Source organism: Schistocerca americana, chromosome 9 (genome assembly GCF_021461395.2).
Source record: "Schistocerca americana isolate TAMUIC-IGC-003095 chromosome 9, iqSchAmer2.1, whole genome shotgun sequence".
NCBI lineage: Eukaryota > Metazoa > Arthropoda > Insecta > Orthoptera > Acrididae > Schistocerca > Schistocerca americana.
In genome coordinates this window covers 170,570,255-170,595,019 of record NC_060127.1, presented here as the reverse complement: position 1 = coordinate 170,595,019, position 24,765 = coordinate 170,570,255, and the positions used below count along the sequence as shown (strand labels likewise).

Here is a 24,765-nt window from a genome sequence, read left to right as displayed (position 1 = left end):
AGCGCACAATACCGTAAGCTGCGATGACTGCTGTCTGCGCCGCTCGCTGCTGACAAAGAAGATAACTCTCGTTCTATCTGGATTGACCTTCGCCAATCAAACTCTCCCTACGCCTTGATGAAGTCAAGGACTCCTATTCGCCCCTAGTCTAACTATTGGCGTGGTACACCAGTCAGATAACCAGTCCACCGCGATGCCACTCAAAGATTCACTTGCAGGCGTTTAACTATAATTCATTCTGTTCACACTGCATAATAAGTGTGGTGGCCAACACAGTGAACAATGCTTAATCGCAAGGACTCAGTATAGAGTCGCACTCTGATTCGCTCTCGACAGAGGTGCTCTAACAGTGAAGTACTGAGGAGAGACTTGTTCCTCGGTCTTTGAGTACACGTACGAGCGCGCACGCTCTCGTTACGTGTTCTCGCTCCAAGAGCGACAATAGAACGGCCCCTCTCCATGCCAGACGTGAAGGGGTATATCTTTCGGTCTCTTCCATTAATCCTTCAGCTCAAGGCGTCAGAAATATCGTCTGCCAATCAGAATTACTCTTCTAAAACGGGAAAATGACGTTTCGTTTAAGGCGACCAATCCGGAAATCTGTAGCATCGGCGTTTGGCTTTTCCTGTCTCCTTGTGAAAGCCTCTGAAACTGCGTGCTATGTTTGTAAAGAATGTGTAGGCTGGGCGCTCCCACACAATGTAGCAGAATTTGCTTTTAAGCCGAAAATGGGGCCATTCTTCCTTCCACTCGGGCAAACGCTGTCTACTCTATGGGCGGTCACCGGCCGACATATATAGGCTGAGCCATCCTCTGAAGGGACCAGCCCACCGGAGTGCGGTTTGCATCTCCCGAACTAAAAGCCCCTGCAACCTTCGTGTCTTGAATGTGTGTGTGTACGCCAGCCTCCAGTATTTAAATCTCGGTGCGCATTTGCGATTTATTAGTTATTTGCATATTGTTTACATGAATTCATACAACCTTGACTTTATCTTATCGAGTTTGGGTTCGAATGAAGCGTCTTGATGTGCGGAATATGATTGTGAGGGCGGAATATGCGAGCAATGAAAGTCAGGAGACCACAACGTCTTACAACGTGTGAGGGGCCAACCTCAGTGTGAGTTGTAACTGGGCTGGCCACCGGTATGGACTGATCGGTGGAATCGTGGGTTGTGCTGGACGTCTGTTGGATCCCCACAACTGGTCCACAACGGTGATGCCCATCCACTGCAGCCTCAAGCAGAATAACCGAAGCCAACAGAGCCTGGAGCTGAGAGCAAAGAGTCACCAATGCAGCTCCCATCTGCACACAGCAATCACAATCCGTATCCATACTAAAGACGGTAGAAAACTAGACTACACAGACAAATAAACGACTTACGACACTCGATATGAAACTCTACTCCAGGCACTGATGAAAACGCAAAAACTGTGTCTGTTAAGATTAAAACACGGAGATTCAAAAACCAAACTACCAAAGTACACAGATGAGACTCAATGATTCGCTCTAGGTTGGGAACTTGTAAAATGTAACAAAATCTGTTACTTCATGACACAAACTAAAAAGAGAAAACTGTGTCTATTTAATATTAAACTAACAAGTGGATATTAAAAAACGAAACCACCAAAACACGCAGGTGAAACTGTATACTTCACTCCTGGTTAGGAGCTCATAAAATGTCACAAAATCGTTTACTTCCGTGTTACTTCTGGTAGTCGGCCAGCGCCTGCTGCCTGACTTGACTGGATAGACTCGAGGTAAAACCACTTCTTTCACTACCATGCCATCATTCTCTAGATACTCTTTTCTAATTCCAGCGCACAGCTTTCATACTGATGCCGTAATTACCCTGAGTTAAACTCTTCTCACGAATAGGCCATGAAGGCGCAACGGTACTGACCGACCGCCGTGTCATTCTCAACCCGCAGACGTCACCGGATGCGGGTATGGAGGGGCACGTGATCAGCACACTGCTGCCCCAGCCATATGCCTGTTTACGAGACCGGAGACGCTACTTCTCAGTCAAGTAACTCCTCAGTTTGCCTCACGAGGACTGAGTGTACCACGCTTGCCAACAGCGCACGGCAGACCGGATGGTCACCCATCCAAGTGCCAGCCCAGCACGACAGTGCTTAACTTTAGTGATCTGATGGGTACCGGTGCTGCCACTGCGGCAAAGGCGTTGGCCTCCCTGTGGTTTTTGTAAACATTTTTTTACTGTTTCTTATGAAATGGGGGCAACGGCCTTGCCACAGTGGATACACTGGTTCCCGTGAGATCACTGAAGTTAAGCGCTGTCGGGCGTGGTCGGCACTTGGATGGGTGACCATCCAGCAGCCATGCGCTGTTGCCATTTTTCGGGGTGCACTCAGCCTCGTGATGCCAATTGAGGAACTGCTCGACCGCATATTAGCGGCTCCGGTCAAAGAAAACCATTTTAACGACCGGGAGAGCGGTGTGCTGACCACGCGCGCCTCCTATCCGCATCCTCAACTGAGGATGATACGGCGGTCGGATGGTCCCGATGGGCCACTTGTGGCCTGAAGGCGGAGTGCTGTGCTTATGAAATGGTATAAACAGACTTCTTCCATTCATTTCATGAGTCCTATTATTAGAGCAAACATTCTTAAAGATGATTTATTTTTTAGCTGTATTTTTTGCATTTTTGTCACCTTCTGACTTGAATATACTCCAATTTTCAATTTTTTACTGATTTTCGTAATTATTACAGGGACACATCTGGCACCATTGCATTCTTTTCATACATGATTAAATCAGTACGATCACTTTCCGATATTTTCGTACTATTTCACCCATTCTTCGATCTGTATCTGTGGTAATGGTTCAGTAGCCAGCATTTCCCAGGCATTTAGTCGTCTATTATTCGATCTCCTCTTCCCCCTCTTTCTATCGATCGCTCTCCCTCCTCTCTCTGTCCATCGCCTCCTCCCCTCTGTCGGTGCCCACCTATTCCTTCCCCCTCTCTGCCTGTTTATCTGCATCTCTCCATTCTCGAGGTCATCAACTGCACCTCAATATAAGGTGTCTGACTCGGAATTTAAATCCCACTCTGCCGCGCGGGATTAGCCGAGCGGTCTTACGCGCTGCAGTCATGGAGTATTCGACTGGTCCCAGCGGAGGAGGTTCGAGTGCTCCCTACGGCATGGACGTGTGTGTTTGTCCTTAGGATAATTTACATTAAGTAGTGTGTAAGCTTAGGGACTGATGACCTTAGCAGTTAAGTCCCATAAGATGTCACACACATTTGAACATTTTTGAATCCCACTCTAGAACCATTCATTTTTTCTATCATTGGTTGTGTAGTTAGAACAGTAGGGATGAAAGATTCCATCTCTGTCATATTGCCTTTTCAGTTTCAGTATTTCGTCCTTGTACTCCCAGTCTAATTTCCCCTCTCTTGAATCTTCCACATACCGGTACTGTATATCACCTGTCTTTCCCTGTACGTCATTTTTATTTTCCTCAGAATTTCGAAAATCTTGCAACATATTGCAATATTGAACTCATTGTCTAAATCTACAACTCCTGGTTTTTCTTCAGTCTTGCTTCTACACACATCATATAAAGTTTTTCACGGTTCCCGGAACTCCTGAAGATAGAAGTTGACTGTGGATGTTGTATGACACACTCCCTTTGCCTGTTCAGAGATGTCAGTAAACCTGCCCAAATATGTAAACAACCATGCATGAACAGCGGGTATTAGACGGAGGCGATGTGACAGCCGAGCAGTTCCAGTCATTCAACCAGGAAGTACACAGCTCGTGTTGTCTGTAGCTCGACCATGCCTAGAAGGTCAGTTCCGCGGATCGATCGCATTCGAATTGTTACTTTGTGCCAGAAAGGGCTCTCGACGAGGGAAGTGTCCAGACGTCTCTGAGTGAACCAAAGCGATGCTGTTCGGACATGGAGGAGATACAGAGAGACAGGAACTGTCGATGACATGCCTCGCTCTGGCCTCTCAAGGGCTACTACTGCAGTGGATGACCGCTGCCTGTGGATTATGGCTCGGAGGAAACCTGACAGCAACCCCGCCATGCTGAATAATGCTTTTCGTGCAGCCACAGGACGTAATGTTACGACTCAAGCTGTGCGCAATAGGCTGCACTATGCGCAACTTCATTCCCGACGTCCATGGCGAGGTCCATCTATACAACCACAACGTGCAGCGCGGTACGGAGGGGCCCAACAACATGGCGAATGGACCGCTCAGGGGTGGCGTCACGTTCGCTTCATCGATGAGTGTCGCATATGTCTTCCAGCAGACAATCGTCGGAGACGTGTTTGTAGGCAACCTGGTCAGACTGAATGCCTTGGATACACTGTCCAGCTAGTGCGGCAAGGTGGAGGTTCCCTGATGTTTTGGGGTGGCATTATGTGGAGCCGACGTACGCCGCTGATGGTCATGGAAGACGCCGTAACGGCTGTACGATACGTGAACGCCATATCGTCAGCATATTTTCAAGGCATTCGTCTTCATGGACGACAATTCGCTGCCCCATCGTTCACATCTTGTGAATTCCTTCAGGATAACTACGTCGCTCGACTAGAGTGACCAGCATGTTCCCAGACATGAACCCTATGGAACAAACCTGGGTTAAAAGGAAAAGAGCTGGTTTTGGACGACGTGACCCACTGAGGGATCCACGCCGAATCCCCGTTGAGGAGTGGGACAATCAGGACCAACAGTACGTTGTTGAACTTGCGGATAGTATGCCACGATGAATACAGTTATGCTTCAATGCAAGAGGACGTGCTACTGGGCGTTAGAGGTACCGTTGTGTACAGCACTCTGGACCACCACCTCTGAAGGTCTCGCTGTATGGTGGTGCAACATGTAATGTGTGTTTTTCATGAGCAATAAAATGGCCGGAAATGATGTTTAGGCTGATCACTATTCCAGTTTTCTGTACAGGTTCCGGAACCCATGGAACCGAGGTGATGCAAAACTTTTTTTCATGTATTATGAAGCGCAAACTCAGGACTGCCTCTCTGCTGCCTTTATCTTTCCTAACGCCAAACTGATGGTCATTTAACTTATTTTAATTTTTCTTTTCCATTGCCTTGTACATTATTCTTATTAGCAGTTTTGATGTATCTGATGCTAAGCACATTGTGCGATAATTTGCGTCGCTATCTGTCCATGCTAACTTCAGAACTATGTGGGTAGTATTTTTTCCGAAACTCCGATAGTACGTCGCCAGTCTGATAGATTCTACGTATCAACCTGAACAGCCATTTGGTTGCCATTTCTCCAATGATTTTAAATATTCCGATGGAATGCTATTTATTCCTTCTTCTTTCTTTGATATGAAGTATTCCAAAGCTCTTTTAACTTGTCACGAACCCTGAATCTCCTTTGTCTTCCTTGCTGACTGTACTTTCTTATTCTATCAAATCTGTGGAGAACTCTTCCTCCTTCCACAGCCCTTCAGTGTACTCTCTCCTTCTCCCCACTTCGCTTCTGAATTAAAAAGTAGTCAGTACTTCCGATGAACATTTCTTTTTCGATTACTTCACATTTTCCCTGCAGCCATTTCGCCTTTATATTTACAATGCTGCATTCCTGTCTTTCCCTGAACATTTTTGTACTTCCTCCTTTCGTCGATCAGTTGACGTATTTATTCTGTTACCGAAGCTTTCTTCGATCAGTTGACGTATTTATTCTGTTACCGAAACTTTCTTTGCAGCTATCTTCCTTATACCTATATTTGATTGTCCAACATTTGTGACTGCCGTTTTTAGAGATATCCACTCCTCTTCAACTGAAATGTGAACTGTGACATTCCTTATCACAGTATCCATATACTTTGCCAAATTCAAACGCTTCTCATCATTCCTCAGTGCTTCGGCATCTCACTTCTTTCCATCCTTATTCTTCCATATGATTCTCAGAAACTTCAGTCTACTCCTCATAATTATCAAACTGTGATCGGAATCTTTGTCTGCTCCTTGATACGTCTTACAATCGAATATCTGATTTTGGAATCTTTGTGTGACCATGATGTGGTTCAGCTGGAATCTTTCTCTGTCTCTGTGTCTTATCCAGGTATACCTTCTACTTTTGTGAACATTGAACGAAGTACCCGCTGTTACAATCTGAAATCAGTTGCAGAACTCAATTACTCAGTTACCTTTTTCCTCTTTGATTCCTGCTCCGTATATCACATTCTGTTGTGAATAGGATACGTGAACTCGTAGAACTGGACCTGTCGGGATACCAATTCGATTCTACACAGAGTACGCGAAAGAACTTGCCCCCCTTCTAACAGCCGTGTACCGCAAGTCTCGAGAGGAACGGAAGGTTCCAAATGATTGGAAAAGAGCACAGGTAGTCCCAGTCTTCAAGAAGGGTCGTCGAGCAGATGCGCAAAACTATAGAGGAAGGCACAGTTCCGCACTGTCGCCTGATAAACAAAGTAAGAGCCTACGGAATATCAGACCAGCTGTGTGGCTGGATTGAAGACTTTTTAGCAAACAGAAGACAGCATGTTGTTCTCAATGGAGAGACGTCTACAGATGTTAAAGTAACCTCTGGCGTGCCACAGGGAAGTGTTGTGGGACCATTGCTTTTCACAATATATATAAATGACCTAGTAGATAGTGTCGGAAGATCCATGCGGCTTTTCGCAAATGATGTCGTAGTATACAGAGAAGTTGCAGCATTAGAAAATTACAGCGAAATGCAGGAAAATCTGCAGCGATTAGGCACTTGGTGCAGAGAGTGGGAACTGACTCTTAACATAGACAAATGTAATGGATTGCGAATACATAGAAAGAAGGATCCTTTATTGTATGATTATATGATAGCGGAACAAACACTGGTAGCAGTTACTTCTGTAAAATATCTGGGAGTATGCATACGGAACGATTTGAAGTGGAATTACCATATAAAATTGATTGTTGGTAAGGTGGGTGCCAGGTTGCGATTCATTGGGAGAGTCCTTAGAAAATGTAGTCCATCAACAAAGGAGGTGGCTTACAAAACACTCGTTCGACCTATACTTGAGTATTGCTCATCAGTGTGGGATCCGTACCAGATCGGGTAGACAGAGGAGATAGAGAAGATCCAAAGAAGAGCGGCGCGTTTCGTGATAGGGTTATTTGGTAAGCGTGATAGCGTTACGGAGATGTTTAGCAAACTCAAGTGGCAGACTCTGCAAGAGAGGCGCTCTGCATCGCGGTGTAGCTTGCTGTCCAGGTTTGGAGAGGGTGCGTCTCTGGATGAGGTATCGAATATATTGCTTCCCCCTACTTATACGTCCCGAGGAGATCACGAATGTAAAATTAGAGAGATTCGAGCACGCACTGAGGCTTTCCGGCAGTCGTTCTTCCCGCGAAGCAGACGCGAGTGGAACAGGAAAGGGAGGTAATGACAGTGGCACGTAAAGTGCCCTCCGCCACACACCGTTGGGCGGCTTGCGGAGTATAAATGTAGATGTAGATGTAGAAATCCTAGCACGCCGTTGGCGACAAACCAGCGACAAAACCGTCGCTGTGGAGGCAAGTCAGCATGCAATATGACCTGTACGTACTCTATATGGTACAGGTAGCTGCCGTTTTGAATGTTCCACACTGTAGTCCGGCATATACCATGCTAGCTCGTAGAGGGGCTAGCAAAGAGACCACTGTGTGAAGTGAGGATAGCTGTTAGAATGTGATGCTTCTATAACGCTAGTACAACATTATTTAAGTTCAAGCATTTGTTCTCAGTGTTTACAACTCGTCGTTCTTCCACACCAGCTTCGGATGTTGCTCATTCACTGGTATATTGGATTCTAGCTGACGACCGTCGAGTCAGCACAGCATCTGCACGCCCAGGAAAAGGTGTCAGCGACGATGACGCCGCGGCATATTTCCAGCAAGCAGGCATGGCAGTTGCCCAGCATTAAGTGGTTGTCTTGGACCACCTGCTGCAGTGTCCTCAGTCTTACTCGGAATTCTCCAACGACCCTTGATGACACATGTGCAATGGTGGTTGGTAATCGTGTGATCTCTCTACTGGCAGGCTGATTTCGGTACTCTTAGGCGTCTGAGTGGTGAGCTGCAATGTGGATCCCGAGAGGCCCTGTTGCTAGCTTCTGCGTTGAAGCTGTGGCGTCCCCGCACTCCAACCGCGTGCTGATATTGTCGACGCCGTAGAGCTGCCACTGCCTCAGCTATCGCAGTGGAGTTGAGACACGATGCGCGATGACGTAGGTCCCCGTTGGTGAACGGGACACAGAAATGCGAACTCGTACGATGGATGCTTCTTCTGATTTAAGATTGAATGATTCATTGCCCGGATATGCAGTAGTTGTTAAATCTTATCTCATCCGCATCGTACACGCCACCAATTGCGAGGTACCAGTCTTCTCGTACGTTGTTGGGTCGTTGCTACGGAGTTGTTGAACCTGTATGAAGCGAGATCCACAGATACTCTTTGATCACGTCTGAATGAACCTACACCGTAATGTTAAAAAAAGTTCAAAAGTTCTCTTGAAGTAGGTATTTTGATATTCAGATTAAATTATCCCTGCTGAACAGTCGTTGGTTAACTATCATTGATTATTTCACTTAATAATGTAGTCCACGCTTCGTATTTCACTTGGAACAGTTTATTGTTCCTTGGCCACTACATACTTTATAACTTTCGCACCACACGCACACGCAGTTGGTTGGTAAAGTCAGTTCTATTAAAATCAAGTTTCTTGACAATTACGACAACTTGACTCTTCAGCGTAATTGTATTATCTTCGTGAAGTCGTGTAATTGTGTCCTACTCGAGACTAATTGAGTGTAGTCCTCTGATATACTATCCACTTTTCTTTTAGTTCCAACTATTTGAAAGTCAAGTCCAATATTCACCAGTTCAATTAATCCGTTATGCACGGTTAAACGCGTTAAACGCGTCTATCAGTTCCTGTCTCTGCTTAGAAAATCAGTTTCCGAAGTTCGTGAATCACGTCACGCAAGAAACACTTCTGAACACAAAACAATCTCGTCGCGTTCTGTACTCTCAATAATTACGACAAGAATTGTTCTCGCACGTCTTTGCAGGACGAGAGCCAGCAAGCGACTTCTTCTGAGAAAGAGTATTGTAGGCGTATTGAATTTCTTCGTTGCGCTTACAACTCTCTTCCACATAAAAGTTATCTCTGACTAATATCACATTGGACTTAGCTTTCTAGATATTAATTGCAATTATCACTTAGATATTTGTCCATTAATTAAATCTGAGGTTTCTTCCTCCTCTTTTCATAACAAAAACTCTCAATGATATATAATGTTGTTGTTATCAAAACTTCTTGGTGTTAGCTTATCGGCAAAGATGTCGTATTTGCCATGTTAACCCTTCCCTACTTCATATTATGATATTCTGTCTTAACTGACTTTAAGGGGTTGGTTGGGTAGCACCCTGGTGTTGTCAGAAGACTCTCAGTTTCTCTATCAGTAGCTGGTAGGTGGTGAGCAGCATGTTCATCACTCAAAGGCCTTCGTCTTGAGAACATCTTCAGCTACTTCATAGTGCTGGAGCACCTTGGACATAGATTCATTAGAGTACCATAACCATGGGATCGAGTGCCATTACTGTGCCTACCATCAATCCCAATGATGAATTCACGACAAGAGCTGGTGAGCTTGGATATTTAAAGGGAACTGGCTGTGATGCGGAGGAGCCTTGGTTCGTAATGACCACGTGTGTCCAGCTTATTATGACATATTCATTTAGTGGGCTGTTACCTGCTGTGTCAGCACCTCTCACCTCCTGTGGAAGAGACAGAATTTCTTGAAACATGTTTTACGAGTTAATGAATATGCTCATCTCACTTCCTTTGGTTTTCTGTCACATTCTCCTTTCTGCTGAATGCGTATCTTCACTCGACAGACGATGTCCTAATGTGCTGACGACCTGATCCACTTGCGACATACTTGCGACTTCCTGCTTCCGCCTGTCTGTGTCACGACAATGTGAGTGAATTTTAATAAAATTTCTCTAATTTCTGTCCCTTACTATTTTGTGCTTTAACACTGGGACTATGTTCTAGAAATACCTGCTCCTCCAAGGCCTTTGTGTATATCAGGCGCATCCACCCATTCATGTTTACCCATTCTGGTAAACGTGTCTGTTACGCAGGTACCGAAACGCTTTTGCAAACAATGTCAATAGTTGAAACCAACACCGTCAAACACGTTTCATCTCAAAATTCAAGTGAGTGTACATCCATTTGGAGTGCATTTCCGGCTATATGTTAGCTTACCATTTCAGGGATCGTTTTCTGCAGTTTGTCTCCATTTAGCAAAACCATCCCATACACTCTTTCAGCGTTTCAGTTTTCCCCTCTTTGCTTAGCACCATCTTGTTATCTGAGCTCTTGATTGTACAGTTGGTTCTCTGTTCTGCGAATGTTTTAATTTCCCTAAACGTGGCATCAGTCTTTCGCCATAGCCATGCATGCTTCTATAACCCTGCATTTTTACCCTTGCCATTCTGCATTTTGTGTCTATCACATTGTCAGACGTTTTCATTCCATTTTGCCTGCTTCATTTACTGCTTATTTATGTTTTTTCCTTTCGCCATATGAGTGAGCGAAATATGTTATTCGTTATTCAAGGATCTCTACAAGTCCCTCTAGTTTTGTGTTTCTGCTTATTTAATCCTCTGTAGCGTTCACCATTGCACCTTTCAAATCTTTCCATTCATCTTCCACTCAACCGTACTCCTTTCCCCTGTTTCATTCAGTTGTTACTCAATGTTCTCTTTGCAGGTCTCAGCACCCTCTGCCTGTTTTTTGTTTTTAATTTTTATTTTTATTACTTTTTGAAAAATTTTAATTGAATTTTTTAAAATTTTCTAATATCTTTCTTAAAATTCATACTGTTATCACCTCCTTATTTCCCTGTCTGTAATTTCTTGAGTTCTAATTTGAAGTTCAGAATTAATAAATTATGCTTCGAAACCAAGTCTGCTCCTGGAAATATTTCTCAACGTAAAACCTAATTACGAAATAGTTTACTATCATATAATCTAGCTGCAGTCTTCGTGTGTCTCGAGATCTCTTCCATGAATGCAACATTCCTTCACGATTTTTCAACCAAGTGTTTACAGTAATTGAATTGTGCTTATAGTGCAGCTGCCTCTTTCGTTTTCACCCATTCCTCATTCGCCTATAATGTTACATTCTTCTCCGTTTGTACTGTCGTGTTCCTGCCCCATATCATAGTTTAAGTTTCCGTTCACTTGAGGAACTGTGTAATTTCTGTCACCTCGTCACATATTCTTTCAATCTTTTCACGATCAGCATAGCTGACACACGTACTACTCTATTGGGCCTAACTATTCATCTTCGCCGCGATAACAGGCTGTGCTGCTCATGATAGCTCACTTGCATTCCTATTTCCTAATTAGCTCATAGTCTATTCCTACATTATCCCTACTTGATTTTGCATTTATAAGCCTGTACTCACCTGACTAGAAGTCTTCTGCATCCTGCCGCCACATTTCCTTAATTTCCTTTACACCTATAAATTTCTCCTCTAAAATTCCGTAACCTGCCGACTCGATTAATGGATCCAAAAATCCACAATTTGACTCAAAGAGCGCTGGTTTTGGTTTCGCTGACGATAGTATTCCTTTGTGGGGTCCAAGCGTGAATATCCGAATGAGGGTCTATTTTACCTGTAGAGAGAGAGAGAGAGAGACAGAGAGAGAAAGGGGGGGGGGGGAGAAAGAGAAGACCGAGGAGGCGGAGGTGGGACGCAGACTTGATGAAGGAAAAGAAATAAAACAGATTATTCAGAAAAGTAAGTATGTAGTACTGAAATGAGTGGCAATCGATTGAAACAGATTGACGGCTACATCACGTAATATTCATAGAGAGATTGTGAAAGGGCCCCTTAGAAAAATTATACATGACTGTGTTTAAACTGACCCACAATATTTTTAGCGCAACGGAATCTGACTTTCAATAATCCCTACAATAGAATGGCTCTGACTAACATTAACCTATACCTTTTACAAATCACTTACGAAAATCTTCGTTACTCAAGCTACTGCAATACAGAGAGCGCCAAACTGCCAGCTAAATAAAAGATTCAAACTACTGAAGGCACTAACTACTGATAGGCATAGTTAGCAAATGAAAGATTTTGATAGAGAACAATGTATTTACCTTAATAGTGTTCAAAAGTCATTATATATATATATATATATATATATATATATATATATATATATATATATATATATATACTCCTGGAAACGGAAAAAAGAACACATTGACACCGGTGTGTCAGACCCACCATACTTGCTCCGGACACTGCGAGAGGGCTGTACAAGCAATGATCACACGCACGGCACAGCGGACACACCAGGAACCGCGGTGTTGGCCGTCGAATGGCGCTAGCTGCGCAGCATTTGTGCACCGCCGCCGTCAGTGTCAGCCAGTTTGCCGTGGCATACGGAGCTCCATCGCAGTCTTTAACACTGGTAGCATGCCGCGACAGCGTGGACGTGAACCGTATGTGCAGTTGACGGACTTTGAGCGAGGGCGTATAGTGGGCATGCGGGAGGCCGGGTGGACGTACCGCCGAATTGCTCAACACGTGGGGCGTGAGGTCTCCACAGTACATCGATGTTGTCGCCAGTGGTCGGTGGAAGGTGCACGTGCCCGTCGACCTGGGACCGGACCGCAGCGACGCACGGATGCGCGCAAAGACCGTAGAATCCTACGCAGTGCCGTAGGGGACCGCACCGCCACTTCCCAGCAAATTAGGGACACTGTTGCTCCTGGGGTATCGGCGAGGACCATTCGCAACCGTCTCCATGAAGCTGGGCTACGGTCCCGCACACCGTTAGGCCGTCTTCCGCTCACGCCCCAACATCGTGCAGCCCGCCTCCAGTGGTGTCGCGACAGGCGTGAATGGAGGGACGAATGGAGACGTGTCGTCTTCAGCGATGAGAGTCGCTTCTGCCTTGGTGCCAATGATGGTCGTATGCGTGTTTGGCGCCGTGCAGGTGAACGCCACAATCAGGACTGCATACGACCGAGGCACACAGGGCCAACACCCGGCATCATGGTGTGGGGAGCGATCTCCTACACTGGCCGTACACCACTGGTGATCGTCGAGGGGACACTGAATAGTGCACGGTACATCCATACCGTCATCGAACCCATCGTTCTACCATTCCTAGACCGGCAAGGGAACTTGATGTTCCAACAGGACAATGCACGTCCGCATGTATCCCGTGCCACCCAACGTGCTCTAGAAGGTGTAAGTCAACTACCCTGGCCAGCAAGATCTCCGGATCTGTCCCCCATTGAGCATGTTTGGGACTGGATGAAGCGTCGTCTCACGCGGTCTGCACGTCCAGCACGAACGCTGGTCCAACTGAGGCGCCAGGTGGAAATGGCATGGCAAGCCGTTCCACAGGACTACATCCAGCATCTCTACGATCGTCTCCATGGGAGAATAGCAGCCTGCATTGCTGCGAAAGGTGGATATACACTGTACTAGTGCCGACATTGTGCATGCTCTGTTGCCTGTGTCTATGTGCCTGTGGTTCTGTCAGTGTGATCATGTGATGTATCTGACCCCAGGAATGTGTCAATAAAGTTTCCCCTTCCTGGGACAATGAATTCACGGTGTTCTTATTTCAATTTCCAGGAGTATATATATATATATATATATATATATATATATATATATATATATATATATATATATATATATATATATCAGTTCATGATATCCAGTCCTACAAATTTACTGTCTCTGTTGGACACACGTCCAGATCGTCCGCTCTCAAAATTCCGCCATTTCTCTCCCCACATCCACCACTGCTGGCGGCTCACCTCCAACTGCGCAACACTACGCGCTGTTAACAGCCAACTGCCCAACACTACAATAGCAAATTCGAACAATGCAAGCCAGCCACAGACTGCACACAGCACAGTCAGTGATTTTCATATAGAGCGCTACGTGGCGTTACCAATATAAAAACCTAAACAGCCTGCTTACAATTGTCATTTTTACTAACGTTTTAATTCTGCCACAGACAACAAAGGACTTCGATGATCAGTTATGTGGTTTAGGTAGTGTGTTTAAAAGAGGTTACAGACGGATATCTTCCAATCTAAACCTCTCTTTAGAATTTTTCGTTGGTTTTTCCTCGTTAAATAAGTGTAGCTCTTCTTTCATTCACGATCTGTCAGCTATGTACCCACGAAATACATAGAATGCCCATCTCCCCCAACTTTATGAGTTATGTGCTGGCAGAAGCTGTCACCTGCACACCACTCAGCAAAGATGTGGCAAGAAGATCGATAGCAGGCACTAGATCAACCGCTTCTATCAGAGGGCCAAAGACAGACTCGCAAGCAACATGCCGCCAACACTCTCTAGACAGCAAGTACTTAGATCGCCGCGGCTCACCGGAGAGCTCAGTGATCAGTCAGTCACCCACTCTCAGTCTCAGTTACTAGCTCACTAGTCTCAGGCACCAGCGCAGTCTCAAGCTCAGTCAATGACGCACCAAGTCGCACTCCTTGTTTGGAGTCTGTCATTCATCCTTAGTGGGACTTGTATTTCATACTTTACCAGGAATGAGGCTAACGGGAACTATTAGTGAAGAGCTTGTACCACAACACAAGGACTCTTACTGTTAGGTGGATTCCTGTTTATTTAAGTCAAGAAGAGGTTGTTGTAGCTAGGCTCAATACCGTTTCTTCCAAATCAACCAGAAACAAACGCAAAATAATTTTATTTAAAAAAACGGATAAAGTGTCACTAGAAGCCTTCCTAAGAGACAATCTCCATTCCTTCCGAACTGACTATGCAAATGTAGACGAGATGTGGCTCAAATTCAAAGATATAGTAGCAACAGCAATTGAGAGATTCATACCTCATAAATTGGTAAGAGATGGAACTGATCCCCCATGGTACACAAAACAGGTCCGAACGCTGTTGCAGAGGCAACGGAAAAAGCATGCGGAGTTCAGAAGAACGCGAAATCCCGAACACTGGCTAAAACTTACAGACGCGCGAAATTTGGCACGGACTTCAGTGCGAGATGCCTTTAATAGGTTGCACAACGAAACATTGTCTCGAAATTTGGTAGAATATCCCAAGAAATTCTGGTCGTATGTAAAGTACACAAGCGGCAAGACGCAGTCAATACCTTCGCTGCGCAGTGCCGATGGTACTGTTACCGACGACTGTGCCGCTAAAGCGGAGCTATTGAACGCAGTTTTCCGAAATTCCTTCACCAGGGAAGGCGAATGGAATATTGCAGAACTGGAAACACGAACAGCTGCTAGCGTGATTTTCTTAGAAGTAGATACCTTAGGGGTTGCGAAGCAACTCAAATCGCTTGATACGGGTAAGTCTTCAGGTCCAAATTGTATACCGATTAGGTTCCTTTCAGATTACGCTGATACAATAGCTCCCTACTTAGCAATCATATACAACCGCTCGCTCACCGATAGATGTGTACCTATAGATTAGAAAATTGCGCAAGTCGCACCAGTCTTTAAGAAGGGTAGTAGGAGTAATCCATCGAACTGCAGACCTATTTCATTGACGTCGGTTTGCAGTAGGGTTTTGGAGCATATACTGTATTCAAACGTTACGAATCACCTCGAAGGGAACGATCTATTGATACGTAATCAGCATGGTTTCAGAAAACATCGTTCTTGTGCAACGCAGCTAGCTCTTTATTCGCACGAAGTAATGGCCGTTATCGACAGGGGATCTCAAGTTGATTCCGTATCTCTAGATTTCCGGAAAGCTTTTGAGACTGTTCCTCACAAGCGACTTCTAATCAAGCTGCGGGCCTATGGGGTATCGTCTCAGTTGTGCGACTGGATTCGTGATTTCCTCCCAGGAAGGTCGCAGTTCGTAGTAACAGACGGCCGATCATCGAGTAAAACTGAAGTGATATCAAGTGTTCCCGAGGGAAGCGTCCTGGAACCTCTGCTGTTCCTGATTTATATAAATGACCTGGGTGACAATCTGAGCAGTTCTCTTAGGTTGTTCGCAGATGATGCTGTAATTTACCGTCTAGTAAGGTCATCCGAAGACCAGTATCAGTTGCAAAGCGATTTAGAAAAGATTGCTGTATGGTGTGGCAGGTGGCAGTTGACGCTAAATAACGAAAAGTGTGAGGAGATCCACATTAGTTCCAAAAGAAATCCGTTGGAATTCAATTACTCGATAAATAGTACAATTCTCAAAGCTGTCAATTCAACTAAGTACCTGGGTGTAAAAATTACGAACAACTTCAGTTGGAAAGACCACATAGATAATATTGTGGGGAAGGCGAGCCAAAGGTTGCGTTTCATTGGCAGGACACTTAGAAGATGCAACAAGTCCACTAAAGAGACAGCTTACACTCTGTTAGAATATTGCTGCGCGGTGTGGAATCCTTACCACGTGGGACATCAAAACAATGGTTCAAATGGCTCTGAGCACTATGGTCATCAGTCCCCTAGAACTTAGAACTACTTAAACCTAACTAACCTACGGACATCGCACAACACCCAGTCATCACGAGGCAGAGAAAATCACCAGGTGGGACATCGAAAGGATGCAAAAGAGGTTAGCTCGTTTTGTATTATCACGTAATAGGGGAGAGAGTGTGGCAGATATGATACGCGAGTTTGGATGGAAGTCATTAAAGCAAAGACGTTTTTCGTCGCGGCGAGATCTATTTACGAAATTTCAACCAACTTTCTTTTCCGAATGCGAAAATATTTTGTTGAGCCCAACCTACATAGGTAGGAATGGTCATCAAAATAAAATAAGAGAAATCAGAGCTCGAACAGAAAGGTTTAGGTGTTCGTTTTTCCCGCGCGTTGTTCTGGAGTGGAATGCTAGATAGTATGATTGTGGTTCGATGAACCCTCTGCCAAGCACTTAAATGTGAATTGCAGAGTAATCATGTAGATTTAGATGCTCATATTGGATTCTCTTTTGTTTCATACTTGAAGAAGGAGTTAAGAGACACTTTCGATTGTTAGATGAACCCTGTTAATAGATGTGTGCGGTTGTGTTGTAGAAAGAGGATACTGGTCATCAAACAACATCCTCTCCCTTGCTTCCGTGGTACAAGACCCTAATGGTTTTGTTGCTCGCTGGAACAACAAACCTCTTCCTACTCCTATGCGCTTTAGTAACACCGTTCTATGGCGATATTTTGCTTCTGTAAGAAATTCCAAACTCCATTGCAGATGGAGCTTCATTTAGCGTTAGACTTTCAAGTATTTCCATGCTGATGTGGTCCTCAGTCTAAAGACTGGCTTGATGCAGTTCCCACGTTAGACAAATCGCAGCGAACTTGTGCAACGCTGAAAATTTTAAAGGCAGCTGATTAATTACGAGCGCCTTTTCATTTATTATAGCTCTGTAACACGTACAGTGTTAGTCCCTCGTTGGTAGTACAAAGTCGATCTGGTCATCGACTTGTGCTCTCTCACGATGCATCTTTTTCAAATACGGAAGCCCAGCATACTGTCTGAACAACAAAGAATACAACACTTCTCGTCTCGTAAAAGGTCTGGATCACGCTGGTAACAACTGGTACGCTATGTGATCAAAAGTATCTGGACGCATCCAAAAATATATGTTTTTCACATTAGGTGCCACCTACTGCAAGGTACTCCATATCTCCGACCTCTGTAGTCATTAGACATCGTGACAGAGCAGATGGGGCGCTCCGCGGAACTCGCGGACTTCGAACGTGGTCAGGTGACTGGGCGTCACTTGTGTCATACGTCCGTACATGAGAATTCCACTCTCCTAAACATCCCTAGGTCCACTGTTTCCGATGTGATAGTGAAGTGGAAACGCGATGGGACGCATACAGCACATAAGCGTACAGGCCGACCTCGTCTGTTGACTGACAGAGACCGCCGACAGTTGAAGAGGGTCGTAAATTGTAAAAGGCAGACCTCTATCCAGACAATCACAAAGGAATTACAAACTGCATCAGGGCCAACTGCAAGTACTGTGACATTTAGGCGGGAGTTCAGAAAACTTGGATTTCATGGTCGCGCGGTTGCTCATAAGCCACACATCACGCTGGTGAATACCAAACGATGCCTCGCTTGGTGTAAGGAGCGTAAACATTGGACGCTTGAACAGTGGAAAACGGTTGTGTGGAGTGATGAATCACGGTACACAATGTGGCCCTGCGATGGCAGGGTATGGGTGAACGTCATCTGCCAGCGTGTGTAGTGCCAACTGTAAAATTCTGAGGCGGCGGTGATACGGTATGGCGTTTTTCATGGAGGGGACTTGCACCCCTTGTTGTTTTGCGTGGCACTATCACAGCACAGGCGTAGATTGATTTTTAAGCACCTCCTTACTTCCCACTGTTCAAGAGGAATTCGAGGATGGCGATTGCATCTTTCAACAGTATCGAGCAGCTGTTCATAATGCACGGCCTGTGGCGGAGTGGTTACACGGCAGTAATATCCCTGTAATGGACTGGCCTGCACAGAGTGCTGACCTGAATCCTATAGAACACCTATGGGATGTTTTGGAACGCCGACTTCGTGCCAGGCCTCGCCGACCGACATCGATACCTCTCCTCAGTGTAGTACTCCGTGAAGAATAGGCTGCCATTCCCCAAGAAACCTTCCAGCACTTGATTGAACGTATGGCTGCGAGAGTGAAAGGTGGGCCAACACCTTACTGGATTACAGTATTACCGACAGGGGGGGGGGGGGGGGGAGGCACGAACTTGTAAGTCAATTTCAGCGAGGTGACCGGATACTTTTAATCACATAGTGTATCTCAGACACTTGTCTTGCGTGCTAGAAGGAACCTTTTGACCAGTACTTTTCTATGCAAGTGAGGTGACACATATAGTAGCGCACGGCAAATCTCATACGTAGGAATGTGCTTCTTAATACTGCCAGGGCCGCGCGGGATTGGCCTAGCGGTCTTAGCGCTGCAGTCATGGACTGTGCGGCTGGTCCCGGCGGAGGTTCGAGTCCTCCCTCGGGCATGGGGGTGTGTGTTTGTCCTTAGGATAATTTAGGTTAAGTAGTGTGTAAGCTTAGGGACTAATGACCTTAGCAGTTAAGTTCCATAAGATTTCACACACATTTCAACTCTTTTTTTTTTTTTTTTTTTAATACTGGCAGGCTCTCACAATGACGTCATTATTCGCGTTACTATTCATTTGGAAATTTTAACTCCTAAATGTGGGTCTTGCTCCGCCCTGTATTCTGGTTTACAACAAGTGGTGATCGAAATATATTTCAGCGGCAGGCGTCCGTGATCTTAAGTGAGCTACAGGTAACTCTTTCAGTTTTAAATAATGTTTTTTGAACCGGAGAATGCTGATTTTGTGGCGTAGTTCTAAGGTAGAGCACGAGGAATATCTAGGTAGTCCACTTAGAATGTGTATTCGCAGCCATCCGGTCTGAATTGTAACTTTGACTTCTTTGTCAGTTATGTAGCATTTCAATTTAATTGGTGTACTCAGTTTGATTTACTTACACCACCTTTCCTGATTTGCCAATTTTATTACTGTGACCGCATCTTGGCTGGAACTTCAAAACTCGGTTTCGTGGGACAACGCATCTACAGAGTGTAGGCTCGTCACATTACACACAGGTACTCCCTTATAATTTTTTTTTTTCGTGATTTTCAGCATTTATGTTATGCTCGATGCTGTTGCAGCACTCTGTGATTATCAGACGGTGGAGACGACAAATTTGCAACTAATAGGAATCATACTCTCAGCTTATTGGTAAGGTACATTAATAGAGCCAGTTAGATGTGTAAGGTGTTCATTATCAGACTGTGAGTTCGTATATGGTGTAGGTTACGGTTTCCACAACAGATTCAATGCTGAAATGGTGTTACGACCGGGTAACTTTCCTACATTCTTGCGCGTTTTGGAAGGTACAACAGCTCCTTATTACTAGTCTGTAGTCAGACTGCGTTAACTATAAATCATATTTTCTATTTGTGGGTAGATATGATTACATAAACAATGATCATATTCTTGTGTAAACACTTGCGATTAGGCCAAGAAAGAGTGGCAGGTACCAAGTTTGTTTTTCCCCAATTGGATGCAGTATCCCCATCAATCGCTGCTCGAAAGAGTATCTAATGCTCACCTTACTGCAGTACGACATTGAAAAGCCGTTCACTTCCCATCTGTACTGTTTGTGGTCCACGTTTCACTAGCATATACAGCTGTACTTCAGCTAGGAACCATCAGTAAAGACTTCGTACTATACGAGGGTTGCCCAGAAAGTAATGCACAGCATTTTTTTTCTTAGCCAAAACTGCTACGAATGCGAAACTTTACGTATGTATTACCTGAAGTCTCCTCAGTGAGCGCACCAAGTTTGCGTCGCTTCCGACAGATAGCGTAGCTGCAGGCATTTTCAAAATGGCGCCTGTAGGTGATATACGTTAGAAGCAACGTGTCGTCATTGAATCTATCACTGCACAGAAAGAAACAGTTGGGGATATTCACAAACGCTTGTGCAAAGTCTTTGGACCATGTGTTGTAGACAGAAGTACAGTTAGTCGCTGGGCACGCAGGGTGGGGTCATCAGAAGGCGGTTCGGAGGAGCTCCACGATTTGCAGCGGTCGGGGAGACCATCCACGGGTGTCACACCTGACATGTTGCAGCGAGCTGATGTTGACATTTGCGAGGGCAGACGCATTACGACTCGGCAGTTGGCGCTGCATGTGTCAATTAGTTCACACAGTGTCACCAGGACAGGGATTGACACCCTGATTTCGCGCTGGAGGAAGGCCAGAGAACGGGATGGAGATTACGTGGAAAAATAGGGTGTGTAGATGAAACACCATTCTTTCGTGTGCTTAATTCTCATTATTCCCAATAAAGAGTTGTTGAAGAAGGAAATTCGGTGCGTTACTTTCTGTGCAACCCTTGTAATTTACGAGTCCGATTAGACCGATCACCTCGCTGTCTGGTCTCCTTCCCCAAACAACCAACCAACCGGTCTCGATGGACTTCGATCCTGCCGCTGACGAATCCCTACGCGTGCTGGTAGTCAGGCCTACGTTTTACACGACGCGTAACAAGACCTTCTTGCATTCTTGCAAACACACTACATTCTAATAGGATTTCTTAATGAGAATTTCACAGCATAATCATTTCTTATAATCAGGATATAGATGGTGCTAATAACGCTCACTATTTGCTACTGGACTGAAGTGTCAATCACTTGCATGTACAAGTACGTAGCACACTTCATCTCATTGTGATATTCGTTGCCGACCTCCCTGACAGAGTTGCAAATCTAATGGCCAATAAGGTACAGTACTCGCAAACAGTTGAATAAATTCAATTCACTTTTAATAATTCGGACGGCCGAACTGGCCGAGCGGTTCTAGGCACTACAGTCTGGAACCACGCGACCGCTGCGGTGCGCAGGTTCGAATCCTGCCTCGGGCATGGATGTATGTGATGTCCTTAGGGTAGTTAGGGTTAAGTAGTTCCAAGTTCTAGGGGACTGATGATCTCAGAATTTAAGTCCCATAGTGTTCAGAGCCATTTGAACCATTTAATAATTCATCCTCGTTTCAGACTTTTCCTTTACGTTAACTGGACTATATTAAGTTGCCCCTGTTTTAATTTTATTGACTTGACTCTCTTTCTCCCCCCCCCCCCCCCCCCACCTCCAACCCCACTCCGAACAAATTTCGAGAGGCTGTAGAGGGTTAGAGGGTTTCTTCAGAAACAGATAGAGGACAGGAATCCACATTCGCCCAACTACGGTACAGAGCGTCGAAATTATGGCAGCCGACGCCTGCAAATACGGTGACGGCCTTTTTTGAACTCAGTACATAAAATATATGACTCCAGTAAAAATGCCCTGAAATTATTCCCGTTTTGTATCAGACTATGAACCAAGAATGAACACAGAGGTTTTCTCACCTGGATTTATTTGATATATTCAAAAACTTGAAATGTTTTCTACGAGCAAAAGAGAGTCAAAAGCAGAGATTGAACAATAAATGAACACAATATTCAAATGAGAAACCTTAACTTCCTACCACAAACTTATAGGTCTAAGTGTGACTCCGCTGTAAGTAGATTCCGTGCAGTCAATATGTAAGACGTCACCTTGTAAGACCAACGACTGTTCATAAACGAACATGCAGTACAAAAGCCACGTCGCATGTAGTCAGGATCAGCATGAAGACTCGGAGTTTTCACCAACATTGATTTACCATACTGGCTGGCATGCAAAGAAGTCAAAATGCTTTTGCTACTGGCAATCCGTTTCGAAATCACATTTCCAATGCAGAATGAATACGCTTGAGATCTTGTGCTCAGAACAAGCACTACATAAATCGGAAGCACCTTAGAACGACTGCTCCCTATTATTCATGGACAGAGTGAGCACTGGCAACAACAAAATTGGGTATATGCTATGTTTAATCACGCAGAGTGCAATTTCGCGAAACATGAAAAAATCAAAACGAAAGGAATCCTCAAACAATACAAAACAATCAGATTAACATGAAAATAATAGGAAGCTAATGAATATCATATTCTAATCCCTCGGAAGTCCGCAGCTCGTGGTCTAGTGGCTAGCGTTGCTGACTCTGGGTCACGGGGTCCCGGGTTCGATTCCCGGCCGGGTTCGGCATTTTCTCTCGCCTGGGCCTGGGTGTGTTGTCCTTATCATTTCAACATGTTGATCATCATTCTCGTACCGGGGTGGCGACAGGAAGGGCATTATGCAACACCTTAGATTAACCATGCCAAATCCCACCGTAACCATGCCGACTCTGCGAAAATGTTGGACACAGGGACAAGAAAGAAGAAGAAGAGCATCTCTCGGATGAACAGCTGAAATACGGAAGTTGCTCTGTGAACATGGAACAAGATATTTCTCTTTGTACAACGGATTTTAAACGCGTAGCGGAAAGCGTTGCGCACAAAACATTACGACAAGCTGCGCTTGCAATGCTGCCATGTAACCATAGTTCTTACATGTTTCAGCGTAGAAATGGCCACCGATACATAACCTCAAATTAGCTCAGGCAGTGTCCTCTCGATGCATGTGGGCCTCAGCGAGTCAGGAAAACAAGCCAAACCAAAACAATATGTAGAAAAAATGGTTCAAATGGCTCTAATCTCTATGCGACTTAACATCTGAAGTCATCAGTCCCCTAGACTTAGAACTACTTAAACCTAACTAACCTAAGGACATCACACACATCCATGCCCGAGGCAGGATTCGAACCTGCGACCGTAGCAGCAGCCCGGTTCCGGGCTGAAGCGCCTAGAACCGCTCGGTCACAGCGGCCGGCCAATATGTAGACGTACTACGACGAGAGCTTGTTCGGTTGGTTGATTGATTGGGGCGAAGGAACCAGACAGCGAGGTCATCGGTCCCATCGGATTAGAGAAGGGTTGGGAAGGAAGTCGGCCGTACTCTTTCAAAGGAACCATCGCGCCATTTGCCTGAAGCGTTTTAGGGAAATAACGGAAATATCCAACCGAGGATGGTCGGACGCGATATTGAACCGTCGTCCTCCCGAATGCGAGTCCAGTATGCGAACTTCTGCTCCACCACCCTCGGTACGACGAGAAGCAGGAAAGAGTGTATCTAAGCGGTTCTAGGCGCTACAGTCTGGAACCGCGAGACCGCTACGGTCGCAGGTTCGAATCCTGCCTCGGGCATTGATGTGTGATCTCCTTAGGTTAGTTAGGTTTAAGTAGTTCAAAGTTCGAGGGGACTGATGACCTCAGAAGTTAAGTCCCATAGTGTTCAGAGCCATTTGAACCATTTTGAAAGAGTGTATCTAAAAAGTTTAGAGGGGTGTATGCTGCTACCGAAGTCTGCAAAAGCAGGCCCATGATTGGTCAGTCCATTCTTCCTCCAAAGGTAACGCGCGTAGATAGCCTTCACCTTGCCAGACAAAGTCGGCTCGCAAGCCTGGCAGTAGAAGGTACCTGTACAGAATGTCTTTGCGCTGCTAGACCGATGCATAACTCGCGTAAAAAAATACAATTGAACAGGTCCTTTGTAATGACGGCTGACATGGTGAACACCGGAATTTATACCATGCTAAATATTACTCCTCAGAGTAATGGGGTGCCAATGACGCTGACGGAAGCAAGCGAACCCGAAATTTCGCTGGAAAATAATGGGTTTAATCCGGTCGTTGACACGGCGCTTAACTGGGTCACGTAGCGTGGGAAACGCGACAGAGAACGCGAAAAATATGGGACACAATGCGTGCCGGCGGGTTACTGGGCTAGCTGCAGGCGATAATGACGCGGACGTTATTACGGCCGCCGTTACGTCACACTGTTATGGCCGGAAGCTAATCCAGAGCAGCTTTTGTTGCCGGAAATACCGGACCCTCGGTTTCAGTGGTCCAGTTCAGAGGTCATTGAACCTCACACGTGTGACGCGCAGTGCTTTTAAGAGTACGAAACATACTCAACAGTTCTGCAATAAGTCCCAATGATTCATGTCAGTGACAACTGCAAGTAAAGTCACTTATGTTAGGCTATAAAGTAATACCGGATTAGTCAGAATTCAGGGTGAGCTGGAAAATTAGAGAAACATTCATTTAGGTCATTTCTGACTAGTTATTGCGGCCCACGACATCTCTCTTCCGCGAAGTACTAACATCAGACTCCGTCAATTATTTGTTCGACGTATCCAAATCTCTGCCTTGCTCTCTAGTCTTTTCTCTCTATGACTCTCTCTAGTACCACGCAAGTTTTTCTTGAAGTCTTAGTAGT

The 24,765-nt window shown here is 45.2% G+C and overlaps 1 pseudogene; it reads left to right on the top strand.

Annotated features, from left to right (window-relative positions):
- The first annotated feature begins 2,237 nt into the window (after positions 1-2,237).
- LOC124551503 lies at positions 2,238-2,354 on the top strand (annotated as a pseudogene).
- The last annotated feature ends 22,411 nt before the right edge of the window (positions 2,355-24,765 follow it).